Here is a 12,380-nt window from a genome sequence, read left to right as displayed (position 1 = left end):
ATCAAAACCATAATGAAAAAAAAACCATAATGAGATATCACCTTACATGTATCAGAATGGCTAAAATTAAAAAGACAAGAAAACAAGTGTTGATAAGGATGTGGATAAAAAGGAACACTTGTATACTGTTGGTGGGAATATAAAGTGGGACAGCCACTGTGGAAAATAGTACAGAGCTTCCTCAAAAAATTAAGATGGAAATATGATACGATCCAATAATTCCACTATTAGATATTTACCCCAAAGGAAATGTAAACACTAATTTGAAAAGATATATATGCATCGCTATGTTTCCTGCAGCATTATTTACAATAGTCAAGATATGGAAGCAACCTAAGTGTCCATCAATAGGACACTTATCAAAAGATAAGAAAGAAGGAAGATATCACACACACACACACACAGACACACACACAGAGGAATATTATGCAGCCATAAAAAGGATAAGATCATGCCTTCAGAGACAAGAAGGATGGACCTAGCAGGTATTATGCTGAGTGAAATAAGGTAGACTGATAAAGACAAATACCATGGTTTCACTCACACGTGGAATCCAAAAGAAAACTACAAAAAAGAATAAACAAACAAAAAAATGCAGAATCGGGACGATAAATACAAAGAACAAACTGATGGTTGACAGAGAGGAGGTGGGAGCGAGGTGCAGGGAGTGGGAGATACAGGTTTGCAGTTAGGGAATGAATAAGTCAGAGGAATAAAAGGCACAGCATAAGGAATATAGTCCATGATACTGCAATAGCTTTGTGCGGCAACCTGTCGGCCAAGTCCTCCACGCTCTTCTTCGGGAACGCCTTCATCGTGTCAGCCATCCCCATCTGGCTGTATTGGCAAATTTGGCATATGGATCTCATTCAGTCGGCCATGCTCTACAGTGTGATGACCCTCGTAAGCACTTACCTGGTGGCTTTCGCATACAAAAATGTGAAATTTGTTCTCAAACACAAAGTAGCACAGAAGAGGGAGGATGCTGTTTCCAAAGAAGTGACTCGAAAACTCTCTGAAGCTGATAACAGAAAGATGTCTCGAAAGGAAAAAGATGAAAGAATTTTGTGGAAGAAGAATGAAGTTGCTGATTATGAAGCTACAACATTTTCCATCTTCTATTCCTGGTCACCCAATTCCTGGTCTTGGTCATTGTTGCCTTCTTCTTTATATTGAAGAACTTCAACCCAACGGTGAACTATATTTTGTCCATAAGTGCTTCATCAGGCCTCATCGCCTTCTGTCTACTGGCTCCAAGTAGACTGTACCGGCTTTGGCCCCTGGCTTTGTATCTATGGGTGGCCTGTGGTATATGGAAAAGTAACAGGGTGGTCAGAATGAGAGACACACAAGATGTTTTTATAGTCTGCAGTTGGAGGGTTTGAAAAACCCAACCAAATTTAATTCAGTATTTGTCTATTGGCTCTTTTTTGACAGATTGTTGAAATTAAATGAATTGAAAGGAAAAAAAATAGCTGTACTTGTGGTGAACATAGCATAAAAATGACATTTTTAATCACTATGTTGTACACTTGAAACTAATGTGACAATGTCTGTCAGCTATACTCGGGTTTTTAAAATGCTACAATATAAAGGCCTTGAACACAAGTCATTTCAAGATGTGGGAGTAGATGACTTAAGGATGTAGGAGCAAAGCTTTTGGGTGAGGGGATGTATACCTTTGTAATTTTGATAGATATTGCCAAATTGTTCTCCTAAGAAATTGGATCAATTTTCACTCCTGCCAGCAATTATGAAAGGGTCTATTTCACACAGTCTTGCAAATAATGCTTTATTACACTTTTTGAAGCTTGCCAGTTTGAGAGATGAAAAGTATTTCATTGGTAGTTTTAATTTTTAATTGTCATATTATGAGTACAGTGGAGCATTATGTCAAATATAGAAGAACTATTTGTCTTTCTTCTGTAAACTATCTTTTCATGTCCCTTTTCATTGGGGTGATAGGTCTTTTTAAAATTTATTAACAGTAGTTTTCATATATTAGAGAGATCCATTCTTTGTGTGATGCACATGACTTTTGGATCTAAATTTCATGTTCCTATCATTATACTAGAATAATAAAAATCATTTTTAATGATAGTATCTCCAGAACTTGCAAGTCTTTCACATTATTTATCTATTTGCATGTAATGATACTCCTTTTGTTTCTTTCCTGTAAGATTATTTCATCTCTGTAATTAATTTACAGTGTTGATGAATTTCAACTTTCAATTTTCCATATTTCTGAGCATCTTTAGAGAACCTTCTGGGATTCTAATCTTACCTCTGAGTACTCCTTCTTAGCAAAAGGCATGTTTCTTTTCTGAATTTTTTTACCCAAATATCTGGAAACAAATTAACTTCTAGACTTCTAAATTTTAGAATTTCACAGTGGCATAGATCTTTCTTTTGAATCTAAGCTATTTGGGCACCTGGATTTTTCTGGGGGTGTGTGACAGCAAGTTGTATTTCTTGAGCTTATTCCTCCTCATGACAATGTCCTAACCCATGGAAATTGTCCTGCTCTAAATTTAGCTCTCCAGCATGGTGTACCTCTCCCTATTTGCTGACCCCCTGGGTCTGTCCCAGAAAGAAACTATTGCACCACTTTTTCCCATGCCTTCCTGTCTACAGATGACTTTTAGTGGATTATGGCTAGCCAAATTCAAATCCTGAAAATATAAAGAACAGATTGTAACTGACAAACTCTTTGTTTTCAAGTTATTTATGTGGCTTTTCAGCAATGACACAAAGTCCTCTTTGTCTCCGAAAAACAGAAAGAACTTCTTAACTCACCAAGTATTTAAATCTACTCAATATGATGGGTAGGCTAATGCATGAATCCTGGCCTGGCACAAAGGAAGTGCTGTGAAAAACCCATTCTCAAGCCATTTATGCTGCTCAGTTTGCCACCATGAAGGGTACTTAGGTAAAAGATTGAGAGGGATTAAAGAATGCTTAAAGGGGGATCCCTGGGTGGCGCAGCGGTTTGGCGCCTGCCTTTGGACCAGGGCGCGATCCTGGAGACCCGGGATCGAATCCCACATCGGGCTCCCGGTGCATGGAGCCTGCTTCTCCCTCTGCCTGTGTCTCTGCCTCTCTCTCTCTCTCTGTGTGACTATCATAAATTAAAAAAAAGAATGCTTAAAGATTTACAGTGGGAATAATTCAAGTAGTTGGAAAATTAAATCTATAAGTAAAAGCATAAGGACCTGTGGTTTTCTAGCCTACAAAAGAGAAGTCTCCAGAGTCCTTTAATAATGTGTTTCTGGGTCATAAAATAAACATGGAAAGAATGATGCTTACATAGTCATCTGGGGACAAGGGAAAATGAACACATGAATGAGGAGGAAGAGTATAGGTTAGAAACCAGATAACACTTTGAATATGCTCTTCATTTAAAAAATACGGACGTGTTCTTTTCTCTACATATATTATACTTTAAGAAAAAGTTAAAAAATGAAACGACTGATTTTTATCTGGGTGGGATGCCTTTATAGATCAAAGAGTAGATGGTTTCATAAAGCTTAGTGATAATGAGTATGGCCTCTGCCATTGGATTTCTTGGATTAAATTCTAGCTCTACTTTCTCCTGTTTGGATGACCTTGGGCAAATCTCTCTCTTCATTTCTCTTAGGCTCATCCCTACCTTCTTTTTTTTTTTAAGATTTTATTCATCTATTTATGAGAGAGAGACACACACACACACACAGAGAGAGAGAGGCAGAGACATAGGCAAAGGGAGAACCAGGTTCCCTGCTGGGAGCCCCATCTAGGACTCAATCCCAGGACCCCAGGATCATGAACTGAGCCAAAGGCAGATGCCCAACCACTGAACCACCCAGTCACCCCTCATTCCTCACTTTTAAATTAGGTATAATGATAGTGTTGTTATGAGGATTATATGAGATGATGTACATGACCTAGTTAAGATTTGGTTTTGTTTTAAAAAGCAGAACATCCAAATATTAGTAATCTAAAAAAGAGACAAATTACTTTTGTCTCACGAATAATTCTCACTAGGTGCCTAGGGCTCTGACCTGGTGCTCCTGGTATGCAGGTACTGGTTTGTGTGGTTGCTGTACTTCCATATCTAAGTATCTGTCTATCCTAGCCATGTCATTGTCTGCATTCTTGCATTAAGAAGGATAAGGAAAGGCTTTTTTGAGAACACTTCCACTTCCAGGCCATTGGTCAGAATTTAGTTGCATAGTGACACCTAGCCAAGGAAGATTAGGACACACAGTCTCTTTCCAAGTAGCTATGTACTTAGCCACAAATCATGGGTTCTCTTAATATCAATAAAGGTGAATATAGTTATTGAGGGAGCACATATATTTAGAAATAGCAGCTTCTGCTACAGAGTACAAAATGCTTAGCATAGAGTCTAGCAATAAATAAAAATTCTTATGGTTGTAATCATTGCAAACTCAGATTCATATACCCAGTATCGCATCAGCTATTTACACCTGTGTATTAAGCACCATCTCAACATTTCTAAAACTGAAGTCGTTCTATCGCTTGTTATTCCCTTTCTTCCACTGTTTCTCCTCTCAGAGGACATGGGATGCCTTGCCTAGTCTTGGCTAATGGCTTCACCACTTATCTACCTTGGAGTCTTTCTCTGCTCCCCCTTTTGCTTTGCTCATTAAATCTAATCAGTTTTGGAGACCTATCCACTCTCCTTGGGAGATGTCCCTCAGATACAGTTTCTTTTTTCTACTCTCATTATTCACTACTTTACCTTCACAACTCTTTAGAATGGCTTCGAGGGCCCTTCCTAGTCTGACTCTAATTTATTATTCAACCCAACACGCTTTTCACACTTTGTGTTAAAAAAAAAAGCAAATATTTGTATTTTTCTTGTTTTAGGCAAATTTTGAACAAAATGTTTCTTTAATATAGGATTTATTTTTTAACAAAGATTGTGATAAAAAATTTGCATAAGCATTTATTTTTAAATACTGCAGTGAATGTATCAGAAGGATTTTTCCTAATGGGGCATCTCTAATATGTGTCTCAACAAGTAAAACAGTTACCCAGAAAAAAACCCAAAAAGCAAAGAACCCAAAACCATGTATATTCTTTTCATTTATTTTCTTTTCATGTACATCTCCTCTCTAAAACCTATGGACTCTCAGGAAGGTGAGAACATTTCAGAGATATCTGCTTCTGCTCCAACTTCTCCCCATACTTTGTAAAAGATTTGCACATGATCCATAAATGAATTAACCTCTTGTAATAAAAATAAACTTGCTTTGTAAGCAATTAATCCCTAGCTATTTGGTCACTGTAAGTCTTTAATCACTCTCCTTTCTGGTCTGTTAAATGTTCAGGCTCTTATCCTTCACTGTGATCCAAATTTATACAAGACTTTGAATCCAGAGTTTGGAATCTGAATTATCACGTCTGTTTTCTTTATTAACCCAAAATTCTTTAAAACAAAGTGAAAAGGCATTTCCATCAACCTAAGTAAGGAACCTTATGCAGACTCCAGCTATATATATCTAACTAGGCAAGGATAAGAGTTAGGAAATGTTACTTGTTATAAGTTTAGACTCTGGAGTTGGAAGGTTGTGATTCTAGCTCCATCACCCCCTGGTCATGTGACCTTTGGCAAGTGCCTTAGCACCTTGGTGCCTTTCTAAAAAAAAAGGGTTAGATTAGTGCTGTCCTGCTCTTGGAGTTCTTGTCTTTGTTTTAAAGATTAAGTGAGTTAATATATGCCAAGCTCTTCGACCAATGCCTGGTTCATAGGAGGTACCAATAAATGGTAGGGTCTCAGGTGCTTAATCCTTGAATTCTATTGTAGGTTGCCAATGAAATACAGAATATTCACAAAACACTATCAAGTAATAATATTATTGCTCCTTATATTGCAGATATGGAAATAGGCTCAGAATGGTTAGACATTTTCTTGCCTGTTTCTCAATGCTGAACTCTTTCTACATTATCAGACAGTGGAAATAAGGCTTGAATTTAATTTGAAATTCCAATGGCTGAAACTGTGGAAGGAGCCTCGGTGTCCATTGAAAAATGAATGGATAATGAAGATGTGGTTTATGTATACAATGGAATATTACTCAGCCATTAGAAATGACAAATACCCACCATTTGCTTCAACGTGGATGGAACTGGAGGGTATTATGCTGAGTGACATAAGTCAATCGGAGAAGGACAAACTTATATGGTCTCATTCATTTGGGGAATATAAATAATAGTGACAGGGAATAGAAGGGAAAGGAGAAGAAATGGGTAGGAAATATCAGAAAGGGAGACAGAACATAAAGACTCCTAACTCTGGGAAATGAACTAGGGGTGGTGGAAGGGGAGGAGGGTGGGGGGTGGGGGTGAATAGGTGATGGGCACTGAGGGGAGCACTTGACGGGATGAGCACTGGGTGTTATTCTGTATGTTGGCAAATAGAACACCAATAAAAAATAAATTTATTATTAAGAAAATAATTCCAATGGCTGTGTTTTTCTCAGGGGACTAAAAGAAGAAAAAAATGTCAGGTAAGGTTGAAATTGGTATCTGTCAAATTCACAAATGCTTTAACTTACTCAGGTTCCCTCCTCTCCTTCCCTCAGAATAGTCACAACCAAACTCCTATAATCCTAATTGAACTAATACTGAATTATTTCCTCTCTGAATTATAGCCAATCTTACCCCTGATAATAATAACTTAAAAATTTTCATTCTCTGATTTCTCATTCTTTGTTTTTATGCAATACAATGTGGTTGTTGTCATTATTGAGAACCCAGGTCTACCAATAATACAAAAATTACATTTATTGTGAACCTATTATGTGTCAAAATGTGCTAAATGACTCACATAATTTCATTTAACCCACTCAACAAACAAGTAATCGTTGCCCCAGGGGGGCATTTGACAATGTCTGGAAAAAATTTTGATTGTAACAAGGAGTGGGGGATGTACTCACATCTAACGAATAGAGAGACCAGGGCTGCTGAAAAACACGAGGACAGCTCCTTACAACAAAGAGCGTCCATCAAAAGATGAATGGAGAAAGAAGATGTGGTTGATGTATACAATGGAATATTCCTCAGCCATTAGAAATGACAGGTACCCACCATTTGCTTCGACGTGGATGGAACTGGAGGGTATTATGCTGAGTGAAGTAAGTCAATCGGAGAAGGACAAACATATGGTCTCATTCATTTGGGGAATATAAATAATAATGAAAGGGAATAGAAGGGAAAGGAGAAGAAATGGGTAGGAAATATCAGAAAGGGAGACAGAACATGAAGACTCCTAACTCTGGGAAATGAACTAGGGGTGGTGGAAGGGGAGGAGGGTGGGGGGTGGGGGTGAATGGGCGACAGGCACTGTGGGGGGCACTTGACGGGATGAGCACTGGGTGTTATTCTGTATGTTGGCAAATAGAACGCCAATAAAAAATAAATTTATTATTAAAAAAATGTCAGTATTGCAGAGGTGAGGTAGGCAGTATAAAGCATTACAACCTCTGTATTTATGGTTGGAGAAAGCTCAGAGAGGTTAAATAACTTGCCCAAGGTTATGTAGACTGTAAATGAGAGAGCCAGGTATGGAATCTAGATATATTTAGCTCAAAGTCCATGTTTTCCCCACAAAGAGGCAAAGAGAATTTCAGTTTAGAGAAAGTGAAGATTAGTACACATATAATGACAACCATAAAATTACTTTAAGGTATAATTAAGTGAAAATACATGATTGTTAAGTGGAGTGTTTAGCAAAAGCTTCTGACCTTGCTGTGACACCTGAAGTTATGTCTAGAAGACTCGATACAGAGAAATAAGACTAATTGTGTCAGAAAAAAACAGAATCATTTTTTCTTACACTTAATCGCTTTCTTTTTTGTTTCTGAAAGTGTGGTTTCTGGATGTTGAAGCTCTTGAAAAAAGACATGGGCAATCAGATGAAATTATTCAGGTTTCTAGGAAAGAAGATCATCAAAAAATGTTCCATCATGCCTTCACTGAAAATAGACACATTATAATGGATCCAAAATTGATACCAAGGAAGATTTGATATTATGGTGGTAAACTGCCTGAAATACTAAACAAAAAAGCCAGTACCTATAAAATAGGAAAAGCAAAGGGTCTGTTTTGCTCCCCTTTAAAATGGAAAACCTGATCATAATGTAATAGCTGAAAGGAAAATAATAGTCTAAGATGGGAAAACATCAAAAGGAGTTAATTCCAGTCATGTAAGTCCATGTATTAGTCTTCTATTGTTGCTGTAACAAATGACCACAAACATGGTAAAATAAAACAAAAATCTTTCTTATACTTTGGCAGGTTAGAAGCATGCCATGGATCTTGCTGAAATAAAATTGAGGGGTCAACAGGACTGTATTCCCTTCTGGAGTCTCCAGGGGTGAATCAATGTCTTTGCCTTTCCAGTTTCCAGAGACTGCCTACACTTTTGGCATCTTCTTCCATCTCTAAAGCCAGCAAAGTTACACCTCTCCACCTACTCTTCCTAGTCACATCTCCTCTGACTCCCTTCTGCTTTCCTCGTCTACATTTTTTTAAAGATTTTATTTATTTATTCATGACAGAGAGAGAGGCAAGCAGAGGGAGAAGCAGGCTCTGTGCAGGGAGCCCAATGTGGGACTCGATCCCGGGTCTCCAGGATCACACCCCAGGCTGAAGGCAGTATTAAACAGCTGAGCCACCGGGGCTGCCCTCCTCTTCTACTTTTAAGGACCCTGTGATTATGTCAGGCCCACCTAGATAAGTTATGCTAATCTCCCCATCTCAGGATCCTGAACCTTAATCATATCTGCGAAGTCCCTTCCTGCTACATAAGATAACATATTCACAAGATGTGGTGCTCGTTGTGGGCATCATTCTGCTTGCCACAGCCCATGTAGTTAATATTATAAAACAGTAGACAAAGAATTTTAATTGGAGCTCTGGTAGTACATTTAAAAATTACTTCATGTTAATATATGTACATGGTTAAAGTTGTACTTACCCTACCACCTAAGTCCTTCTTTAGAAGTCGCTACTTTTACAACTTCATTTTTTTTTTTTTTGTTATTCTGGTGGTTAACTCCATGTCTCCAATAAATCATGTATAATGCGATTTCTTGACTTATCAAATTTGACACTTCCTAGTGTCATCCTGCTATGAGTCATGAGGGTTTACCTCACACAACTCTCACACCTGTCACCACTCCTCATGGAACTTCCCAAGGAAGGGGGTATGGAGATAAATCTATCAGTGCTTTCAGACCAAAAAGTTCTCTTTCATTCTTTCCCACTTGATTAATGGTTTGGCTGCGTAGAGAATGCTAAGTTGGAAAAAAGCTTCCCACAGAACCTTAAAAATATTGCTGTACTATGTGGTGTCGCTAATAAAACAAAAAGGAATCAATGCTTTTTTTTTTAAGATTTTATTTATTTATTCATGAGAGCCCACAGAGAGAGGCAGAGACACAGGCAGAGGGAGAAACAGGCTCCCTGCGGGGAGCCTGATGCTGGACTCTATCCCAGGCCTCAGAATGAACCAAAGGCAGACACTCCACCACCAAGCCACCCAGGAATCCCAGGAATCAATGCTTCTGATTCTAATTTCTGTGTACACAATTGTCTTTCCCAGCCCTCTGTGGAAGCTTTTTAATATCTTTTAACTTTTGGAGTTTTGAAGTTTTATAATAATGTGCCCAAGTGTGGTTCTTTTTAAATTCATACCATTGGTTGCAAGTAGACCCTACCAGATTGGAGACAGGTCCTCCTTTCATCTCCGGAGAATTATCTTATTTTAATTCTTTGATAAATTGCTCTCATCTCTTTAGAATTCTTAATAACTAGACTTTATATTGATTCTCAATTTTGTTGATCTTTTCTTTAGTATTTTCTGTGTAAGGACACTAAAGTTTTACTTAAGGCTCTCTTCTGCTGTTTCCTGGATATTCTTTTTGTTTAGGGGATAATTTTGTTATTTATCTTGGTCTTTCTGTTACACTGCAACCTTCCCTCAGTTTTCTTGGTAGTCATTTGTTGCCTATTTCTATTTAAAACTGAGGTAATTAAAAGGTTATGGTGTGTTCTGTATGTGAAGAGGTTTGGTGGCTAGAAGCTTTACATTATAGTTAGAGGGAAGTGAGCCAGCTGCCTTTTCTTCTAGCTAATACTAGAAGGAGAGGGGCTTTGCTTTCTGGCACCAGTGAAATGCCTAACTACAAGTCATTCTGCGTGAGAAGACAGGTGTCTATGTCTTATACAGGTCTTCATTTAATCTCGTTTTCATGTCCACTTTCTCCTGACCTTTCTTCTACCTATAGTCTCTATTCTGAAGCATCTTGATTTCTGCTGGACAAGGTGTTTCCCATATCTGCTGAAGCCTCCTTCTCTCTTATTTTGGGCTAGAGCTTTAGCACAAGAGGTATTCTTTCTCAATTTCCATATTCCAGAAATATGTTAAAGTACTTGTTTTTGTATGCTTCCACTATTTTCTTTTAGTTATTGTGTTTTTATAATTTTAGATAATCCTTATTATAATCTTATGGGGTATACAGAAGAAGAAAAGTGGAAAATAGGCTGAATCTACCATTTTGTGCTGAAATGTAACATAAAATGTTTGGTTGAGGTTGGTGGGGAAAAGCATAGGACCAGTTAGTAAAAAATTGTTAATGATTCTTGATTTTATGTGGAATGGAAAAAGGGATGAGGTTACATAGAAAGAGCATCCTAAGTGATTTGAGACATAAAATTTATGAGTGTTTTTCAGTCCTGCTATTCCTCTCATTTCCAATCATACAGAACTTTTCAAACACATCTAAGAATATAAATTCTCATTTGATGTGAATTCTTTTGCTTCTTAAGTACTTTTATTTTTCTATAGATACTTCTCAGGGTTTTGTGCAATAACCTCCAATCAGGTGTCTCAGTTACAGCTTGACTAGGGAAGGAGTACCCCTATGAGTGATATGAAATAGATTTATTGTAGGGATTAGATCGTACAAAGTGTACAAGAACCTGGAGGCACAGAAATCTTAACAGTGATGTTGGAAGATCAGAGAAAAGTTGCTAATCATCATGAAGGGAAACTGGAGAAATAATATTTTTAAGTCCCCTCTGCATATGATGGTGGGCTTGCAGTTAGTGTAGGTCAGCAGGACACATAGGAAAGGAAAATGCAAGCTGAGGTCCACAGGGACAGAGTGGAACCTGAGGAAACAAACTGGAACTCATGTGGCCAGAGGGAACTTGTTTGATGCTCACAACATCTGGATGACCTGAGATTAAAGCTGGTGCCTTTTACATGTTATTGCATGTACACCTAGATTGGTGCTCAGAAAACCCAAAGGAGGAGATCTGGTCAGAGCTGGAATCGCTGTTGATGGGCAGCTGCCATCACTGTCAGGTGGGCAAGCAGGTCAGAGACAAGGTGTATGAACTGTAGCAGTGCCTGGGGCACAATCTTAATACAGTCTACCATGATTTATCAATTGATGTTTCTGTTGGATGTCTGTGTGGACACGTGGGAGAAAGTCAGAATTTGTGGTCAGAGAGATTAACACTAGAATCTTAAGGTTTTTTAAAAAGAAAATTTCCATGGTTGATAAGATTTAGAAAAAAGAAAATTAAGAAGACTAGATTTTAGGGGACCAAGGAACTATGAACTTAAGACTTTAGGCTATTGGAGAAGTCATCCAAATGGACATGGAAGTAGTACACTATGATGATAAATATTTTGAAAAACTTGTGCCAAACCCATCTAAGTTAAGTATTGACCAATGACAGTAGATGGCTGAGAATAGGAGCTGACTAACATGTCTCAAAGGAGGAGAGGTTTGTTAGCTTTTATTAGAGGAAGATAAAGAAGAAATGATTTAAAACTAACATGAGGTGCTAAAGAATGCCACTTCTTCTCTAGTAGATAGCCTGTGATGTTTTTCTTTGAAGATATGAACTTCATGTGATTTTGGAGGAGCTATCTATTTTGGTGTTCAGCCTCACAAATTAGTGGACTTATGTCCCAGGCTGGACCAATAGAAAGTTATGGAAAGTGTTTGCATAGAAAGTAACTGGATCAAAGAATAGCTTTATTACCCAAGCTATTCAACTACAGTACTTCTGAATTGTAGATGTACTCTTCAAGATGAGGGTAAAGATGATGTGACCTTGTTATCAGCAGCCGTCTTGCCCACTGCCTAGAAGATGGCCATAGAATCCTGAGAAAATTATTTTGAGCAGAGACAAGTAGAAATAATGGCTGAAAGTTGGAATAATATTTCTGATATTTGTTTGCATCTTTGAGAATACCTCTCTTCAGTTATATAGGTCCATAATTTTTTAAGGTTATGCTAGACATTAGCCTGAGTCTCTATTACTACTAACCAAAAGACTATTAACTATTAACT

The 12,380-nt window shown here is 37.8% G+C and overlaps 1 pseudogene; it reads left to right on the top strand.

The window, feature by feature from the left end:
• The first annotated feature begins 746 nt into the window (after positions 1–746).
• Positions 747–1,474, top strand: LOC144319991 (translocon-associated protein subunit gamma pseudogene; annotated as a pseudogene).
• The last annotated feature ends 10,906 nt before the right edge of the window (positions 1,475–12,380 follow it).

This window comes from Canis aureus, chromosome 9, assembly GCF_053574225.1.
Source record: "Canis aureus isolate CA01 chromosome 9, VMU_Caureus_v.1.0, whole genome shotgun sequence".
Taxonomy (NCBI): domain Eukaryota; kingdom Metazoa; phylum Chordata; class Mammalia; order Carnivora; family Canidae; genus Canis; species Canis aureus.
This window is presented reverse-complemented; position numbering and strand designations above follow the sequence as displayed.